Source organism: Pristiophorus japonicus, chromosome 13 (assembly GCF_044704955.1).
Source record: "Pristiophorus japonicus isolate sPriJap1 chromosome 13, sPriJap1.hap1, whole genome shotgun sequence".
NCBI lineage: Eukaryota > Metazoa > Chordata > Chondrichthyes > Pristiophoridae > Pristiophorus > Pristiophorus japonicus.
Window position 1 is genome coordinate 127,784,751 of NC_091989.1, and position 20,594 is coordinate 127,805,344.

The following is a 20,594-nucleotide window of genomic DNA, read 5'->3' on the forward strand; positions in this document are numbered from 1 at the left end:
TTTGTACAAGCTCTCATTACTATCAATTAGAATACCCCCAAAAACACAACACAATAAATTTTTAAAAAACACCTCACATATATAAAATTAATTGAAATTGAATTAAATTCATTTTTTTGAAAATGTTTTAAAAATGTTTTCATAGGGTAAAAAATAAACTTACCTTAATGAACAGGGTTTCTAATATAAAAATTAGTAATAACATTTAATTTTTCCATCTGTTAACACTCTTAGGGCTAGAAATTCAGAAAATAGCGCCACCACCGTTTTTTTGGCGATAATCACGGCTTTTTTTTAGCGCCGGAATACAGCCATGGTTGGACAAAATTCGGCAAACGGTGACCAGTGATAGCAGTGGCGATAAGATCTGGCCTTTGGTGCATTTGTGCACCAAAGCCGAATTCACTGATCTGGGGGGGAAAAACGGACCTTCTGCGCATGCACAATGTTTTTTTTTCACCGAATTTTTTCTTCAGATTTTTTTTTTCCGGCGATTCTGGTCAGGTGTCAGGGTGCGCCCAGGCCTCAATCTGCCATTTTTCACAGACAAGAAAAGATGCAGCAGAGTGATTATAGTAGGCAGAAGACCAGGAAATGTAGTTCTGATGCCAATGAAGCACTGATCACAGCAATTGAGAGTAGATGGGGGGAGTTTAATAGGAGGGGTCGAAGTAAACCTCGCCCAGCCGTTATATGGAGATTTTGGACCTGTGTTGCTGAGGAGATCTCCTCATCTGATGACATTCGCAGGGACCACAAGCAATGCAGGAATAGGTGGAATAACCATTGCAGGGTCGTGAGAATAAGTAATATTTTTATTGATGTACTCCTTCATTACTTAAATTGTAAATCTGATACATGTTGCTGTAGGTAGGCTTAGTGCTGCACCATATTTGCCATGAAAGATCGTTACACATTATTAAGATCTCTTTTTGACATCTTAAAAGATGTTTCTGCATGTCGATGTCTTCCTCATGAACCACATGCAATTACCAGGGCCAATAAACAGGCAGCTGTATTAAACCAGTGGATATGGTGTATTTGGATTTCAAGCTGGCATTCAATAAGGTGCCACATAAAAGGTTACTGCACAAGATAAAAGTTCACGGGGTTGGGGGTAATATATTTGCATGGATAGAGGATTAGCTAACTAACAGAAAACAGAGAGTCATTTTCTGGTTGACAAATATTAACTAGTGGGGTGCCACAGGGATCGGTGCTGCGGCCTCAACTATTTACAATCTACATTAATGACTTGGATGAAAGGATCAGGTGTAATGTAGCCAAATTTGCTAATGATACAAAGGAAAGCAAATTGTGAGGAGAACACAAAAAATCTGCAAAGGGATATAGACAGGCTACTAGAGTGGGCAAAAATGTGGCAGATGTAGTATAATGTGGGAAAGTGCGAGGTTATCCACTTTGGCATAAAAAATAAAAAAGCAAATTATTATTTAAATGGAGAGAAATGACAAAATGCTGCAGTAGAGAGGGACCTGGGGGTCCTTGTGCATGAAACACAAAAAGTTAGTATTCAGGTACAGCAAGTAATCAGGAAGGCAAAAGGAATGTTGGCCTTTATTGCAAAGGGGATGGAGTATAAAAGCAGAGAAGTCCTGCTACAACTGTACAAGGTATTGGTGAGGCCACACCTAAAGTACTGCGTACCGTTTTGGTCTCCTTATTTAAGAAAGGATATACTTGCATTGGAAGCAGTTCAGAGAATGTTCACAAGGTTGATTCCAGAGATGAGGGGGTTGACTTAAGAAGATAGGTTGAGTAGGTTGGACCTATACACATTGGAGTTCAGAAGAATGGGAAGTGATCTTATTGAAACATATAAAATAATGAGGGAGCTTGACAAGGTAGATACAGAGAGAATATTTCCACTCATAGAGGAATCTAGAACTAGGGGGCATAGTTTCAGAATAAGGGGTCACCCATTCAAAACTGAGATGAGGAGGAATTTCTTCTCTGAGAGTTGTAAATCTATGGAATTCTCTACCCCCAGAGAGCTGAATATATTTAAGGCGGAGATAGACATATTTTTGAGCGATAAAGGGAATAAAGGGTTATGGGGAGCGGGCAGGGAAGTGGAGCTGATTCCATGATCAGATCAGCCATGATCTTAATAAATGGCGGAGCAAGCCTGAGGGACCAAATGGCCTACTCCTGCTCCTATTTCTTATGTTCTTATGTTCTTAAATTAAAGTTGACAAAGTTTCATGAATGCACAAATGTTTCATAAATGTACACATGTTTTATAAATTATTTTGTTCACCTTAATCATTCTTGTGCAGTGTCTCATTTGCAGAATAATAGGGGGAATACACAACATGGTGGGATAGAGTGGGCAGGCAATGGTGAAACGTGCCTTTCACTGTTCAAGCAAAGCGTTGAATTATGAGCTGCTGACGTAAGACCTTTGCAGTGGCAAAAGCTCTACGAGGCCTCCCCTGTGGTGGTGATGTTGTTGGGCTGGTGGCATGGGTTCATTACCAGGTTCCTTGTCTTCCTCCTCCTCGTCCTCCTCCTCGTCCACCTCGTCATCCTCCTCCCCTCTCTCCTGAGGTGGTTCTGCAGTCCCCAGTGGCAAATCCTGTCCCCTCATGCTGGCTAAGTTGTGTAGCATGCAGCACATCACAATGAACTCAGCGACCTGCTGAGGGGAGTATTACAGGCAGCTTCCAGAGTGGTCCAGGCATCGGAAACACTGCTGGAGCATCATCTTTTCGACGATGTTGCATGTAGCTATATGGCTGTCATTATAGAGATGCTTGACTTGTGTCTGAGAGTTCTGGAGTGGAAGTCATGAGCCAGGTGGTGAGGCCGTAACCTTTGTCCCCCAGCATTCAGCTCTGGCCTTGTGGCAGATGCACAAACAGGTATGATGAAAGCTTCATGGATGCTCCTTGGAAACTGGGCATTTACTGACATGATGTGCTGAGTATGGTCGCAAACAATCTGTATATTCAGGGAGTGGAATCCCTTTTGGTTTCAGTAAACCTCTGGCTCCTCTAACGGTGCTCGCAGGATGATGTGCGTACAGTCAATGGCAGCCTGAACCTTGGGAAAGCCAGGAATTTGTGCAAAACCCACAGCCCTTTCATTCTGTGCCTCCTTGGTCATTGGGAACTTTATAAAGCCCATCCTGCGTGCGTACAGCAAGTAGTCAGCTATTTGTAGCGAACTATGAGATGCAGCATATGTCCCCTGCTGATGCCTGAAAGGAGCCGGAGGTATAGAAGGCAAGTGCCACAGTCACCTTCACCTCGACAGGCAGTACAGTCCTGATGCTGCTGGTAGGCTGTAGGTCTGCCTTTATCAGCTGGCATATCTCTGTGATCACCTCTTTTCGGAAGCACAGCCTTCGAACGCACTGTGCCTCTGACAGCTGCAGGTATGAGCGCCGTTCCCTGTAAACTCGTGGGGGGTAAGGCCTCCTCCCCATACGTCTGCGAGCTCTTTGATTATGCTCAAAATACTCTTGAATAAGCCTTCTTCCAGCCCGGTGCAAAATCGCTGCCGAATTTTCCATCCGGGCGCTAAATTTTGAATGCCGCGTTTACCGCCAAAAAAAAAATCACTTTTTCTTCTCCGCCATGGCGATAAAACGGACACAAACCTGCCGAATTTCTAGCCCATTCACTGGTAAAAGCAAACCTAGCGCCTGCTTTTACCAAGCGTAAGAGTTTTAAGGACATTCGCTGGGCAAGAGTTGGGCAAATAGCCCAAATCTCCGCCCGCAAAGGCCCTTCTCCCGGGGATACACTAGATCTGTCAAAATAAATATTAACAGTTCACAAGTGCCAGATTTCGGTATATGCATATCGCGCACCGAGAACCAGCACTTGCAGGGCTTCTTCAGGCATGTGCGCACATCGTATGCACCCGGAGAGGCCGCAATTTCAGGGCCGGTATGCTGTCAGACAAAACTTTGTATTTTGATACATGCAAATGCATGTTGGGTTATATAAAGAGAGATGCTTAATAGAGAAACAATTCATAGAATCATACATCACAGCGGGAGGCCATTTGGCCCAACTTGCCTGTGCTGGCTCGTTAAAAGCACTATCCAATTATCCCACTCCCCTGTACTTTCCCTGTAGCCCTGCAAATCTTTCCTTTTCAAGTATATATCCAATTTCCTTTTGAAAGTTACTAATAAATCTGCTTCCACCACCCTTTCAGGTTGTACATTCCAGATCATAGCAAATCACTGTGTAAAATAATGTATTCTCATCTTGCCAGTGGTTCTTTTACCAATTATCTTAAAACTGTGTCCTCTGGTTACTGACCATCTTGCCGGTGGAAACAGTTTCTGCTTATTTACTCTATCAAAACCCTTCATTAATTTGAACACCTCTATTAAATCTCCACTTAACCGTCTCTTCTCTTAGAAGAACAATCCCAGCTTCTCTACTCTCGGCACATAACTGAAGCCCCTCAGCCCCAGAACCATTCTAGTAAATCTCCTGTGCATCCTCTCCAAGGCCTCGACATACTTCCTAAATTGAACATAATACTCCAGCTGAGGCCTAACCATTGATTTATAAAGGTTTACCATAACTTCCTTGCTTTTGTACTCTATGCCTCTATTTATAAAGCCCAAGGCAGACTTATCAACTTGTTCTGCCACCTTCAAAGATGTATATATGTACAACCCCAGCTCTCTGTTCCTACACCCCCTTTAAAATTGTACCATTTAGTTCATATTGCCTATTCTAATTCTTCCTCCCAAAATGCATCACTTCACACTTCTCTGCATTAAATTGCATCTGCCACGTGTCTGCCCATTTCACCAACCTGGTCTATGTCCCCCTGAAGGCTGCTACTATCCTCCCCACTGTTTATTACATTTCCAAGTTTTGTGTCATCTGCAAACTTTGAAATGATGCCCTTTATACCCAAGTCCAGGTTATTACTATGTATCAAAAAATAGTGGTGCTAATACTAATCCCTGGGGGGACACCAATGTATACTTCCCTTCAGTCTGAAAAACAACCTTTCACCACTACTCTCTCCTTCTGTCTCTTAGCTACTTTCGTATATACCCTGCCCATTTAATCCTATGAACTTCAATTTTGCTCACAAGTCTACTGTATGGCACGTTATTGGAGTTCTTAACCCTAAAACCCTAATCCCTTTCAATCACACTTCATTCAGTGTCCACCTCAGAAAAAACTCCCCCAAATTGGTTGATTCTGGAGATGAGGGGGTTGACTTATGAGGAAAGGTTGAGGAGGTTGGGCCTCTACTCATTGGAATTCAGAAGAATGAGAGGTGATTTTATCGAAACGTATAAGATTATGAGGGGGCTTGGCAAGATGGATGCAGAGAAGATGTTTCCACTGATGGGGGAGACTAGAACTAGAGGTCATGACCTTAGAATAAGTGGCCAGCCATTTAAAACTGAGATGAGGAGGAATTTCTTCTCTCAGAGGGTTGTGAATCTGTGGAATTTGCTGCCTCAGAGAGCTGTGGAAATTTGGACATTGAATAAATTTAAGACAGAGATAGACAGTTTCTTAACCAGTAAGGGACTAAGGGGTTATGGGGAGCGGGCAGGGAAGTGGACCTGAGTCCATGATCGGATCAGCCATGATCGTATTAAATGGCAGAGCAGGGGTCATATGGCCTACTCCTGCTACTATTTCTTATGTTCTTAAATCACTTACAACTCTTTTTGAGGGAGACAAAATAAACATTAAATCAAGTGCCCCCCGATCTGGGGGACATTCCAAACATTTTTTGAGGCCCTTTTTTGTGTGTTTTTTTGGTGTTTTTTTTGTGTTTTTTTGTGTATTATATTTTTGGGTTTTTTTTGGGCATTAAATCATATTTTTTTCAAGTGCCCCCTATAAAAGGGGGGGGGACACTAAAACCAGCATTTAAGATAATTTAGACTTTAAAACACATAAAATCAAATTAAAATTTGATTGCCAGGGGTAACGATGCACTCCAGTCCCTCCGGCGCCCACCTCTCGCGGAAGGTCGCGTGCTCCATCTCCAAGGACACCCTGGCGCGGATGTACACGTGGAAGAGAGGCAGGCAGTCGGGCTGAACGACCCCCTCGACCGCCCGCTGCCTGGACCGGCTTAAATCACTTACAACTGTTCTTTCAAACTCACAACTGCTTAGTGTTAAGCCTTTGATTCACCGCAATAATTCTGTAGCTATCAATCTGTTCAACCATTCCCTCACCTCCACCATTGATGCCCTTGTCCCCAGTAAAACCCTTACCGACTCCCAGCCTATTCATTCCCCCTGGTATGGCCCCCATCTACACTCCCTCATGTACAAGGGGCTTAGACTTGAGCTTATCTGTCGAACAACTGATTTAGCCATCTACCATCAGATGTGGCTGAACCACATCATACACTATGGGACCTCATTCACCTCTGCCAAAACTGTCTGCTGCTTTAGGATCATCTTGGATCGCAAAGATAACCTCGACTTTGTTTCCCCATTACCAACTTTCTCCTTCAACCTTCTCCCCCGTTCCTCCACCCTCACCTTCAACAACAAACGTGAGGATCTCATAGACTTCTTTATAAATAAGATTGAGACCATATGTTGAGCTGCCTTGCTGTTTCCCTGTTTCTTTTTGCCCAACAAACCAAACCTCCTCCCAAGACTTATCCCTGCCCTAATAGTGATCCCTCATCCTTCTCTAGTCTTTCATCCCATCTCCCCAAGATTATCTTGTCCAGGAGACACACCATCTGCTCCCGTGATCCTATTCCGACTAAATTGTTGACGACCCAACTTCTCTTCCTAGCCTTCATACTAGCTGACATATTAAATGGTTAACACTCTGCAGGCACTGTCCCCCTCCCTTTCAAAATGCCGTTCATCACCTCCCCTCCTCAAAGAACTCACCCTTGACCCTTCTGTCCTTGCAAACAACCGTCCAATCTCCAACCTCCCTTTCCTCTCTAAAGTTCTTGAATGTGTTGTGATCTCTCAAATCGTGGCCAAAGTAATCTGTAACCCACAATTCTGAAAAGTAAACTAATGCAAACAATGTGCTCCCTGTACGCACCTGAAAAGATAAAAGTCAGATTCCCTTTATTCTTTTAATGCCTTTTCACTGAAATGATTTTTGCACATCATCCATCAGTTACACCGTTTTGTACCCTTTTAGAAAAAAACTTGTTTGTAAGCCAATAAATATATATTTAGTGACTGGAGTCAATTTTGACTTTTACTTGTTCCGTTGATTCCCTTTCATTTTGGTCATTCCGCTATAGAGCTTACGTATCTTCCAATTCTGATGAAGAGGCTGCACCTGAAATGTTAACGCATTTTTTTCAAAAGCTTATGAACCTGCAGCACCTTCAGTTTTTATTTCAGATTTACAGTCCCCCCCCCACCTCCCTTTCCCTCCCCTTTATATACATTAACACAACACTTAATGCACGAAAATAGGATCCTGGAAAAAGCCATAAAATATTTTTTAAAAGATCGTGTTATCCTTGCCTCAGTGAGCACATTCAGTCCTCAGCATGTAGTAAAACCACGCCCCCCAACACATGCCCACAGAGCTATTCCTGTTAGCTCCTACCCCCACCTGACTCATATACAGCTGGAGTTCCTTACATGAAGAGTCCTGGGGATATCTGTCTTCATTCTGAATTCACTTTTAAATGGTGTAACAGTTTTATGGCCCTTAATGATCACCAATTATGTGTGCATTGCCAATCAAGGAGCACTTAATGACAAAACAGAAAAATTAACCTCTATTCAAACGGCGTAGTGTGTAATTGCCAACGTTAATGTTTTGGCACATGGGGGTCAAGAAGGAGACTGTTTAGTTCAGTAAGATAAATAACATTTACAGGCTGTTACAGATACCTTATCCTTCCATTGCTACAATAGAGTGGCCTCTGAACCTCTCCTTGACCTGCCACAGCCTGAGTGACCTTGCCTCTGCAACTGTACTTTCTGACTCTGCTGCTATAAAATGCTGGTGGATGTGATATGCACCGTGTTTACGAAACAAACTAAAATGTTAGTGCATGAGGTCTATTGAAGCAGCTTGCACACAACTCAGAGCCTCATGTTGTCCCTCTCTTTAACACTGAAAGTAAATAGTGATTTCTGGATTACATTTGTTCATAATCTCCTTAGGATAAATGACATGTTGGCAGGACAATATATTACACTTCAGTAATACATTCTTGCATTTTAAAAAGACAAGTCAACCCATTATAGAAAGTAGCAAATTTCCAGTTTACTCAGACACGGTCTCCTGGTAAGTGCTACAGACCATGCTGTGCCTCTGTGTTGTGGCAAGATCCAGATTGTGACCGTCATTTTTTTATCACTAGTGTAGCTCCATGCAACCCTTGTATGCAGTGCATACCAGATAAGAGGACATCACTATGGATACATTGGTTTGCTTTTTGACCAATGCTATAGAATTTCTCAAAGAATTCAATTATCTTACCATATGAAACAAATATGTATTATCATTTTGAAATTTTTAATTGTCCTATCAGTGCAAGCCAGTTTTCCCTGCAACATTCATTATTCATTGGAGAAAGGGTTAGTAAATGAGACAAGTACAATTAGACAGAAGGACACGGAAAAGAAATACAAAGAATGAGCGAATTAGGATGATAACACAGTTGGCAAATGCACCACGTAGTATGGAATTGAGCCATGCTGACAATGATTCCCCAGTGTATGTTGAGTTATCTGATCTCAGCTGTGTTGGCAGGAGGGACACTACAATTGGCCTCAGTTCCCTAACCTAGGGAGGGGAAAAGCAGCCAGAGTTATAACTTTTATTGCTTGTGTATGTGTGTGAGTTAAGAGCAGTATCTGGTTGCGTTGCTTGCCAAGGTTGAATAGTTTGCCAGCACTCACTATCTCAACTCACAAGAATGGCCATTGGACAAAGTACTGAAGAATGCCGGGCATCCATGAATCCATAAACCAGCATGAATCAGCACTTTCAAAGGTGGGGTGTAATTGAAGTGTGGAAAAAGCAATTATGGATTTATAGGGATATAATTTTGAGAACATTTTGCAACAAAAATGAAAACTCTTTTGCATGGACTTCTTCCCTTCTGAACACTCTTAAATGTCCTATTTCTGTATCTTTTTTTCAATACCTTTCTATCTAATTGTACATGTCTAATTGCTGACCCTTTCGCCATCAGATGATGTTGCAGTGAAAACTTGCTTGCACCTATATGACAATTATAAGAGCTGTGAGCAACCCACTGTGTGGGGTAGGGCAGAACAGTATGGTGATAACTTCGAACAGCCAGATTGCACTGTTGCCATAGTGACGTTGACTAGATAGCATACGCCTGAACACAAACTTGTACTGCTCAGAAAAACTGAACATTGCAGCAAAAATAAAATGCAAATCCTCCATGCTGTGAAACTGTTCGGGAGATTGTTTCAAAAGGATTGGCCTGGTATATTCAGCACCAACTTTGGTAATATTATGCCAAATAGACTGTTGAGTGATTAACAGATGATGTGATTGTTTATAAAGCAAAAACTGATGACTGTGAGGGCCTTTAAGAGAGTGATGAACATTGTGTGCAGGCCCAGAATTTCTTAGAAAGTTTCAGTGTAATTACGGCAGAAGAGAAGAGTTGCGGCAATTTTTTTCTAAGGAAATTTCCTCGTAAGTGATTTACGCTAGTTTTACGCCAAAACATTGGCACATGCGAATGTTGCGACATTGCTTCCAAGGTACATCCGCCGAAACCCTCACTGCTCATTTATACAGCTCCATCTCCATGCAAAAGACAAGCTCGCGTGAGTTTCCTGGATTTATCTGCATAATGTAGATTTACGCTCCAAATTTAGGTTCAACACAGCCCAAGGTCACCTGATCTGAGTGTAACTGAGATTTCTGGAGTTTGATAGTGATTTTCTTTACAACTTTTAAACATTTTTCTTACTGCAGACTGGCAATATACTGAGCCAAAGTGCTGTCAGTCTCAGTGTACCCCACACATTCAGAAGGACGAAGCAGATGGACTGGCCTTCCCAATGGGGATACCCCTGTTCTGCATAATAATGGAAGAGGAAGAGGAGCAGCAGAGGCAAGAGGCACTGAGAGTGAAGGGTTATGGTAGAAGACAGCAACCTGATATATTTCCCCTATGGTGGCGCTGCATGCACACTTGTTTTACACAGGATTTTACGATCCATCGTAGGCAAATCAGCTCTGCAGGAAATTTCGACGTAAGTTCCCATCAGCAAGCTCACACAAAAACTGGCATAAATTAGCGTCAGTGCAATCCAGGAAATTCTGGCCCTATGTTTTTCTTAATGAAGATATATAATTACTTCCTGCTTTCAGTTATCAAACCAATTTTCAGTCCCAGAGGGGTAAGCACAAAGACATGACATTCTTTTCTTGGACCATGTGCAATCTGTCTTGACATGGACTCTGCCGCATTTACTTAATCTCTGAGGGTATGCTCTACAAAGTTTCTCCCTCATCCCCTCAAGGATAGTGAAGCAAAATTCCACAAAATCTATCAACATTCACTGTACTTTCTGCAGTTAGACTTTGCTAAGATTCATTGTATTCCGTTGAGTATATGATTATCCCTATCTGCAGTTATCCCTATATTGTATACTCTTCCCTCTGAAGGATACTTTTTAAAGCTATATTTGTTACTTGTTTTAACTTGTTTCTCTGACAGCTCAACAGGTGCAGGACCGTGTAATTGTTCAATATACACCATCAAATCTCACATTCAGTTTTCAGTCTGTACTGAGTTTACTGATCAGACTTCACCGTGATGCCCTCCACAGTCAAATAGTCTATGACACTCACTGGCTAGGCTAATGCATGGAAAGTGGTCACTTGTACAAGGTACCAATGGTAAACCAGCACCTATTGATCAAAACGCCAGAAATCAGCTCCTTCAGGAGAGGAGGAGGAACAAAAGGGGAGAAAATCAGCACAAAATAAATAGTCTTAATGGAAGCTTTGGATCAGGTTATCTGCTAGGGTGACAGTGTTCAACCTTTTGTACCTGGGGCTGAATACATATATCAAAAATAGTAAGTGGGCCATTTATGATTACAGATATGAGAAACCTGCACACATGAAAATACAAGCCCCCACACGCAGAAAATACAAGACTTCCCATTCACAAAAATGCAGTACAAAATATCAAGTCTTCACCACTCTCCTTCCCTGCCACCCTCTTGCCCTCTCCATCTTCCTCTGGCTAATTCTCTATCATCTCCCTTTTCTTTCCCACACCTTACCCCCATATATTCATTCTTTTCCCTTGAAGCTCAAAAATCTGGAAGCTTCTTCAACTCTTTAAAACTCTCAGACTTGTAAAAACTGATTGATTGGTCAAAATTCACCAATCAGGGAGTAGCCTTTTCCAGTTCTCCCAGCCCAAGAAGTTTAAAGAGCTGAAGTTGGAATCAGCTTTGAGCGCATTTGCTTGCAGGGGTTTCGAAGGACTGAACAAAGGAGCTCCAGGCCACATTGTGGTCTGCGGGCTGCATGTCAAACAGCTCCATGCCAGGGCACTCCTGTGCTGTGTGAAAGGGAGACTTTAAAAAAGAAAAATAACTTACAGGACCCAATAAAAGAACACCGCTGACCTCTGACACAGCTGGTCCTGTTTCTCTGCACTTTAACTGAAAGTCAGCCTATCATGTGTCCCAGTCTACGAAACATGAAACTGCAGACAGCTCAATCAGCTACATTCAAAATGGCAACTCTGGTTGGATTGCAGGTGCCAGTCTGTGGGCCTTTATTTTAATTAGCAATAATAATTCTGTATTGCATATTGTTAGTTGGCAAATTGTTGGTGTTAGCATCATAATATTAGGGATTTTACCACAAATGTTAAAAAAATGAAACCCTGACTGTTGAATATTTCAGCACTCTCTAATATAAATATATTATTAAATAATGTGAAATCTCAAATAATTATCAGTTTTAATTTTGTTTCTTCCAAGTTTGTTTTCAGTTTTGTAACATCAGCCTGAACTTGTCTGACTGGAACAGATGGGCTCATCAAATTGACAGTGAAAAATGGCAAATTTTCTGCAGTTCACCACATCTAAACTCTCCCCAATTACAGCTTCTAATTGTATTGTGCAATGATATTTTTGACTTTATTCCCAAAAGAAAGAGCAGCAAGCGTTCCCCAGTTACTTTTTGTGCGGAAACTGTGAGTATTTGTTTGTTCTGAAACAAAAATATTATTGTTTTTCGGTTGAACTGAACATTCTAAACCCAATGTCATGCTAAGGATGGCATCTAATATATTCTATTCAATGTGAGTTGGACAATCACAGCTTTGTAGTATCCAATATTTTGACCAACTACAAAAAGATTAAAAGTAGACTATGAAGGTCTATACTTTTTCACACATGGCAAAACAAAATCAAAATAGTAAATTGCCTATTGCACCTGCAGGAGTGCAGGAGTATTATAGTGAATAATGTGATATGTAGCTGATCTTATTTTATTTAAAATAGTGATTTGAAAGTTTAGCAAATGAAAAATGTTTTAAAAAATATAGTAGATACTCAGGGATATGTGAGCATCAATTTATGGTGCTCTATCTTACATCAAAACAACTTCGAATGGATTTTCCTTCTACCATTTCCCAGCCTTCCCCATTCTAATGCTCAGACTGTAAAAGAGAAAAGTTAATGGCATAGGGTATTTAGAACATGGTACATCAGTAGTTGTTTGGTCGGGCATTGGATTTCCAGTCACAATGAAATCCCAGTATCGATGAGTTATGGAAGCTTCCCTCCAAAACAGTAGAAAAAGCATTGCAATGGAGGGTGGCATTCCATCTCAGGAAAGAAAGCAAGGAAACATCTCCTGTTAACTCATCACAGAGTATTAAAAAAAGTCAGCTTTGGCTCAGTGGTAACACTCTTACCTCTGAATCAGAAAGTCATAGAAACATAGAAAATAGGTGCAGGAGTAGGCCATTCGACTCTTCATAGAAACATAGAAACATAGAAAATAGGTGCAGGAGTAGGCCATTCAGCCCTTCGAGCCTGCACCACCATTCAATATGATCATGGCTGATCAAGCAACTTCAGTACCCCATTCCTGTTTTCTCTCCATATCCCTTGATCCCGTTAGCCGTAAGGGCCACATCTAACTCCCTTTTGAATATATCTAACGAACTGGCCCCAACAACTTTCTGTGGTAGAGAATTCCACAGGTTAACAATTCTCTGAGTGAAGAAGTTTCTCCTCATCACGGTCCTAAATGGCTTACCCCTTATCTTTAGACTGTGACCCCTGGTTCCGGACTTCCCCAACATCAGGAACATTCTTCCTGCGTCTAACCTGTCCAATCCCGTCAGAATTTTATATGTTTCAATGAGGTCCCCTCTCATTCTTCTAAATTCCAGTGAATATAAGCATAGTCGATCCAGTCTTTCTTCATATGTAAGCCCTGCCATCCTGGGAATCAGTCTGGTGAACCTTCGCTGCACTCCCTCAATAGCAAGAATGTCCTTCCTCAGATTAGGAGACCAAAAGTGTACACCATATTCAAGGTGTGGCCTCACCAAGGCCCTGTACAACTGCAGCAAGACCTCCCTGCTCCTATACTCAAATCCTCTCGCTATGAAGGCCAACATGCCATTTGTGGTTCAATCCCCACTCCACAGACTTAAGCACATAATCTAGGCTGGCCCTTTGGTGCAGTATTGAATGAGTACTGCTGCCTTTTGAATGAAATGTTAAACCGAGGACCCGTCTGCCTGGTCATTCATGTCAGTGCTGTTTGTGGGACCTTGCTGTGCACAAATTGGCTGCAACATTTTTTACATTACAACAGTAACTACACTTCAGAATGAGTTCATTGGCTGCAAAGTGCTTTGACATCCTGAGGTCATGAAAGACACTATTTAATGCAGGTTTGTCCTTTTTTTCTTTAGTGGCCCAGGTAAAGTCTGAGACCTGGACTTTTCCTGCTCCTAAATAAAGGAAAAGGTGTGACTGGAAGTAGCAGTGAGGGTTAGAATTCTGTGGTGTAAAAGGAGAAAGAATAGCGAATATATATATATATAAAAAAAACACAAAACTGCTCAACCCCTATGGGGGAGGAAAAAAACAACTTGCATTTATATAGCTCCTTTCACATCCTCAGGAAATACCAAAAGTGCTTCAAAGTCAATGAAATACTTTAACAGTGTAGCCATTGTTACGATATAGGTAATACCCACCCTCCTGTATGGATCTGAGGCATAGGCGATGTATAGAAGGCACTTCAAGTCTCTGGAGATATATCACCAACGATGTCTCCGCAAGATCCTGCAAATCCCCTGGGAGGACAGGCGCACTAACATCAGTGTCCTCGTCCAGGCTAACATTCCCAGTATTGATGCACTGACCACACTTAATCAGCTTCGCTGGGCAGGACACATAGTTTGCATGCCAGATACGAGACACCCTAAGCAAATGCTTTATGTGGAGCTCCTTCATGGTAAACGAGCCAAAGGTGGGCAGCAGAAATGTTATGAGGACACTCTCAAAAGCCTCCTTGGTAAAGTGCGACATCACCACTGACACCTGGGAGACCCTGGCCGAAGACCGCCCGAGGTGGAGAAAGTACATCCAGGAGAGCGTTGAGCTCTTCGAGTCTCAACACAAAGAACGTGAAGAGGTCAAGCGCAGGCAGCGGAAGGAGCACGCGGCAAACCAGTCCCACCGACTCCTTCCCTCGACGAATGTTTGTCCCACCTGTAACAGGGTCTGGGGCTCGCATATCGGATTGTTCAGCCATCAAAGAACTCACTTTGGGAGTGGAAGCAAGTCTTCCTTAATTCTGAGGGACTGCCTATGATGATAGGCAAATATCGCAGATCCCATAAATAACACTGAAACGGATGACCAGTTAATCTGTTTCGGTGGTGTTGGTAGAGGGATAAAAGTTGGGCAGGACACCAGAATGCCTCTGGACTTCTTTGAGTAGTTCCGTAGGATCTTTTACCTCCAAACAACAGCATCTCCAACAATGCAGCACTCCCTCAATATGGCATTGAAGTGTCAACAAAGATTATGTGCTCAAGTGCTTGAGTGAAGCATGAAACCACAGAGACAGAAATGCTCCCACTAAGCCACACTGTCACTGATGTCACATTACTTCGATTACTGTAAGAAGAAAAGTAGAGGAGCCTCCTGGTGGCACAAGCTGCATTGCTCAACTCAGCAACACATATACAGTGTCCATACTTAAGACATTTTTATTCATCACAGCATTGCTGTTTCTTATATAATCCCCTACTGTGGCCCATGTTGATGCTCGCCAAATTACACATCATCTGGTTCCATATCACCCAAACTTTTGCCAACCCTCACCATGGCTACATCATCCTGCCTGTCCGTACTGCAGAGATAGTAGAAAATAGGCTTCTGTTCACTGATGTTAAGTATGGGGACGAAGTTCAGGCAAGCATCAAAATAATTAAACGGATCAACTTAAAAAGAGTTAAAATGTTGAATATCCTTCACAAAGTATGTTGCAATTCTTTCAAATGTTATGTTATTTTTTTCCTTTACTGTCAAAATCGTTTTTGCAGGTCACCACTGAGATTACAGACATATCTACAGGGTTTATTTCTGTTGTGATTTATTTATATTTCCTGTAATAATATGTTTTATTTACGACAAAATACAAGGCATGTCCAGCTGAAAAAGATGTGCATCCAACTCATAGGTATACTTTTTTAATCTATTGACCGATAAAGGATTCCTTTTGAATATAGGATACAAACTGTGCCTAATACATGACAGAAATAAATTCAATTTGCAACATCTGGTTTTCCTTGGTTTTTGTATTTTAATCCATCTTTTGGTTCTATTTTCAGCTGTTGCTGAGATTGCATCACTAGAATGTGGTATTAAATGTAGGATTTAATATAGTAATGACTCTTTTTCATGTTGTAACTCTGTTGCAGTTTTGGAAGCTTTATTAATGTAGCACCACTAAGAGAAGCAAACACATTTTACCACTCCCTAAACTCCTTTTAACTGTGGAGTTTGGATGTGCTTCTGCATTACATCCTTTACTGTAATACCTAAAATTAAAACCTATAATATCTAAGGATTTATTTCACTGATTTATGTTCCTTTAAAAAGCTTAACGTGCAGCTTCCCTAAAGGCTGAGTGAGAAAATGCACCATTTGATGTGGTACTGAGTCATAAAGACGCAGGAAGAATGCAGGCCTTAACCCTGGGTAGTGCTGAGTTAGCTCATTTGAATAAGACAGGCAATGGTATGGGTATTATTATTAGCCTGCGTCTTGAGCAAGGGTGGCATATTCAACACAGTTCTCACTCCAAATTCCTATCCTGTGTGTATTTGTGGCCTTTGGGAGGACAAGATCAAGCTGGACTGAACATCGCTCACAAATAGTCTGCAGACCATCATTTCTTCAGCTCGTGCAAAGGGCTAATGGACCTGGACCCCATCAGGATCCATGTCCTTCAGGAGAAGAGTGAAGGTGATTGGGGAAATATAAAAATTAAAAAAAATGGCAGGAAAAATGAGAGAAAAGTAAGCCTGTCTTAGTGGAACTCTACTTGGCTGTACTTATGCACTTCACCTAATATAATAAGTAGACAATAATACAGTTTTGATAATGAAGAATGGCACAAGAACAGCTGTTGCAAGACTTGTTGAGAACCTGAGACCATGTGAAAGAAGCTTCAGTGAAAATCAATTGGAGATTGTGATGAAAGACTTGATGAGAGCTGATGTGAGATCAGGTGTTACAGATTCAATGAGGATTGATGTAAGATCGGGTGATACAGATTCAATGAGGAGTGATGTGAGATTGGGTGATGCAGGACTCCGTGAAGACTGACACAGATTCCAATAAGGGACTACAATTGACCTCGTCATTCCTAAATGAATGAGATGTCCTAGTGCGTGATACAGCACTATTCCTGTTTGGAATACTGTACTTAGACATCCCTTAGACTAGCAAGCATCACTTTCCATGTTTAGTTAAAAACACAAATTCAGTGAGCTGCAGTAATGTTGGTGTTTTTAAAAACTCAGTTCTGGGATGTGGGCATCCGTGGCCAAGCCAGCATTTATTGCCCATCCCTAATTGCCCTGAGAATGTGGTAGGGGCTGCCTTCATGAACTGCTGCAAGCAGTTTGATACAACTTCACTCCCAAGTCAAAGAGAGGCCAGTTGGTCAACTACATTAGTGTAGGACTAGCGTCACAGCAACACAACACCTAGTAAGGATGGCAGGTTTCCTTCCCAGTTTGTTTTTTAATGAAAAATCGGACAGATTTTTATTTCCAGATTTTTGTTTTTATAAACTGAATTCAAATTCTCAAACTGCCATGGTGGGATTTGAACTGACACTCTCCATATTATTACCCAGGTTTCTGCATTACTAATCCAGTAATGTAACTGCTACACTATCGTAACTAAGATCACAAAAGATCGCTAAAGGTATGTGTAAATGTCACACTAACTGATCTTCAGCAACTCTGTACAACATGATTTTGGGAGAAATAACCCCAAGGAATAATAGTTTGGTCCAGATGACATCTTCCCCTCCTCCACCCCAATAAATCAATCTAAACGGAAAAATATTCTGATGAAACATCAAAATATTTTGATGAGGATGATGACCACAAAAATGATTGGATGTGGTGCAGAAACTGCCAGTCCCACCCGATTCAGCCTACTTCTTACCCTCCCTATTGTACCATTCCAAGCTTGCAGCCAGGAAACTAGAGGAAGATTATAGTGGGCATGGGTGCCACACTAGTAACTTGTCCTCCCTAAAACTGCAGGCGTAGTCTTGTGCCCAGTGAAAAATGGTCCATTGTTCAGTGCCATGTATGTTCAAAAGGGTTAGATGATTGCAGAAGTAAGATCATTGCTGTGATAGGCTATTGGAGCTCAACAACTTCCGATGTGCTCACTCAGAACATTAATACTCAAAGTACTATAGTACCCTCCATAAGCTTGTGCACAAGTTGTTCCTATTTCAAGTGCAACTAATGGTCTTAATGGATTTAAACCTCAGTTGATGCTCATTTACATCAGTATTTATTAACATATCAGCTAATGAATATAACAGCAAAAATGAACACTAGTAATTGTGCAGAAGTTTAGAACTCAGTTTCTCTTCATGTCAAAATAGTCACAACCCAGTAAAACCCTAATACTTACATGCCTGGCTGTCCAATATTATCTAAGTTTATTACTCTAATCTTTCAATTAGAATCTGTAGATGGCCAAAGGCTTTAGTACTTGCATTGTTAGGAAGTCACACTACAACAGATTTCCAGGTAAGTTTGCTTTATTCCAAAGTTGTGCTTCAGCTTTATTTGACTTGATGTTTTCTTTCGATCTGAGTCGAAACTGCTAACTCAATGAATCAATCCCAGCATATCAATTGTATTGAGCTGATTGTCACACAAATGCTGCACACCTAGTGACTCTAGCAGCATCTGTGCAGGCTTTGCATGACAGTTGATTGAATATATTAATCCTGTGTGGATGGCTCTATTGGCTTAGTAATCAATGCAGTATTCGATGTTGGCTGTATTTGGACTCAAAGTTTGACCAGTTGAAGAATTCCAGTTAATTAGTCCAACAGACTAATCTGTGCTGCTTAACTTCAACTCTGAGAAATGTTAAGAAAATATGACGGAGTTCATTTTCTTGACAGAATTCAAAAGCTGGTCAGTCCTATGCCAGTTTTTTCCATTAATGCTAATGAAGCAACTTCACCTCAAGATTTTACGGCAACAAGTGTCATGTTAAACACTGTCGTCCATTTTCAAGCTTTCGCGCAAGAAAATCATATTACTGAACAGCATTTATCATTCTGAACGCCCATAAACACTCAGAGTCTGACACGGCAGAAATGACATTATATCACAAATCCAATTCTCTATTTTTAATAAGAGACTTGATTTAGATGGGGCAATTGGTGCAGTGTATTGGCACAATAGTGGGCTGCACTCCAGACTGCAAGTGTACAGGCGCTTCCCCATAATTCCACATATGGTGAACTCCCAGACTCAGCTGGTATGTCTGGGAAGGCATCAAGTGAGACACTTGCCCATAGAGGAGGGAGGAAAAGTTGGGAAAATGAAACATCCCACAAGAGCCTGAGGCATCTCTTACTGACATGATTGAGGCCTGTGGGCAGGCTGCCCACCTGCTGTCTCATTTAAAGAAAATTGAGCAGCATAGGAGAGTCAAAGAGGTGGGGGCAGGAGATTACAACATCAAAAATAGTTGAAAAATAAATCAAGAATAAGCATTCAATGAACTATTTGAATGCCCCCAGAACCATACTTTCATAATAGAAACTTTCCAGCAACGAAGGTAATAGTAAATGTGTGAAATATGGGATGTACATCAATGGGCAATAAAAATAGTACTTGCCTCCTCCCCAAAAAACAGATTCCAATCCCACCACTCAGTACAGTCTTTGTAGTTCCTCAAACTCACACATAATAACGCTAAATATTACATAGATGACCAATTGTGCTATTGTTGACATTTTTTTTCAACTTACTTTTTTCTCCTCACCTGGAAGCGGTTGTTGGGGAACTGTTCCACGGTGCCAGTAATCTGGCAGTGTCTTGCCCCAAATGCCCATTCTTCACAAGCAAAAACGATTTGATTCTGGGGAGAGAACAGCCTAATTTGTCATCACTGGATAGTGACTTTTTCCAATCTCAAACCCAAGGACCATACCATACCATTTCAAAATAAGATTCTCTACATTTAATCAAAGATAGCTCAAGGTGCTAGTGTACCAAAAACTGCCAGCACACAGGCTCTACGCTGAAGTCAATTGTAGTGTTTCCACTCCTGGGACCGGGTGGGATGAACTAATTTAGCACAGACCAAAGACATCTAGGCCAATATAGGTCTATACCTCACCACACAGTGACTCACTAAACACAAGGCATTCATCCATTGAATTATTGGAGTACCTACAGCATCTGCATTTAAACTGCTTTCATTCTGTAGCCTGGATCTTGGGAGATCAAGCTAATTGCACCATTCGAGCTGTGTTTATCTTTGTAGCATGCACCCAGCCTTCCTGTAAGCCATTGTGAGGGTTCACCATTCTGCACATGCACAGACTAGTCATGACATTTTGACCAGTGCTCATCTGTGGTGTTGTCATGTCATTACAGTGACAATAGGCCAGAATTTAAGGTGTCTTCGACGGCGTACGCTCAGCATATGCCATCCTAATCCTTCTGTTTGGCCTGGCAAGTTCCGGGTTTCTGCATGCGCTGTGCATGGGCAAAAACCCGGAACATGCAATCTGTTAAAGTACGTCTGACAAATCATCAGAACAGACTGAGAAATCACTTTCGCTGGTGCAGAGTTGGGCTATTTGCCCAACAATTGCCCAGCAATTGCCCACAAAACTCTTACGGCTGGTAAAAGCAGACATAGGGCCTGCTTTCACCAGTGTAAGGATTAATATAAATCTTAAATTTAAAAAATATAAATAAAAATTAATGCATAAAGAATTAAAATTAGTTTATTCAAATATTGGCCCAGATTAAAATGTTTAAAATAATGTTTCCAAAAATTATGT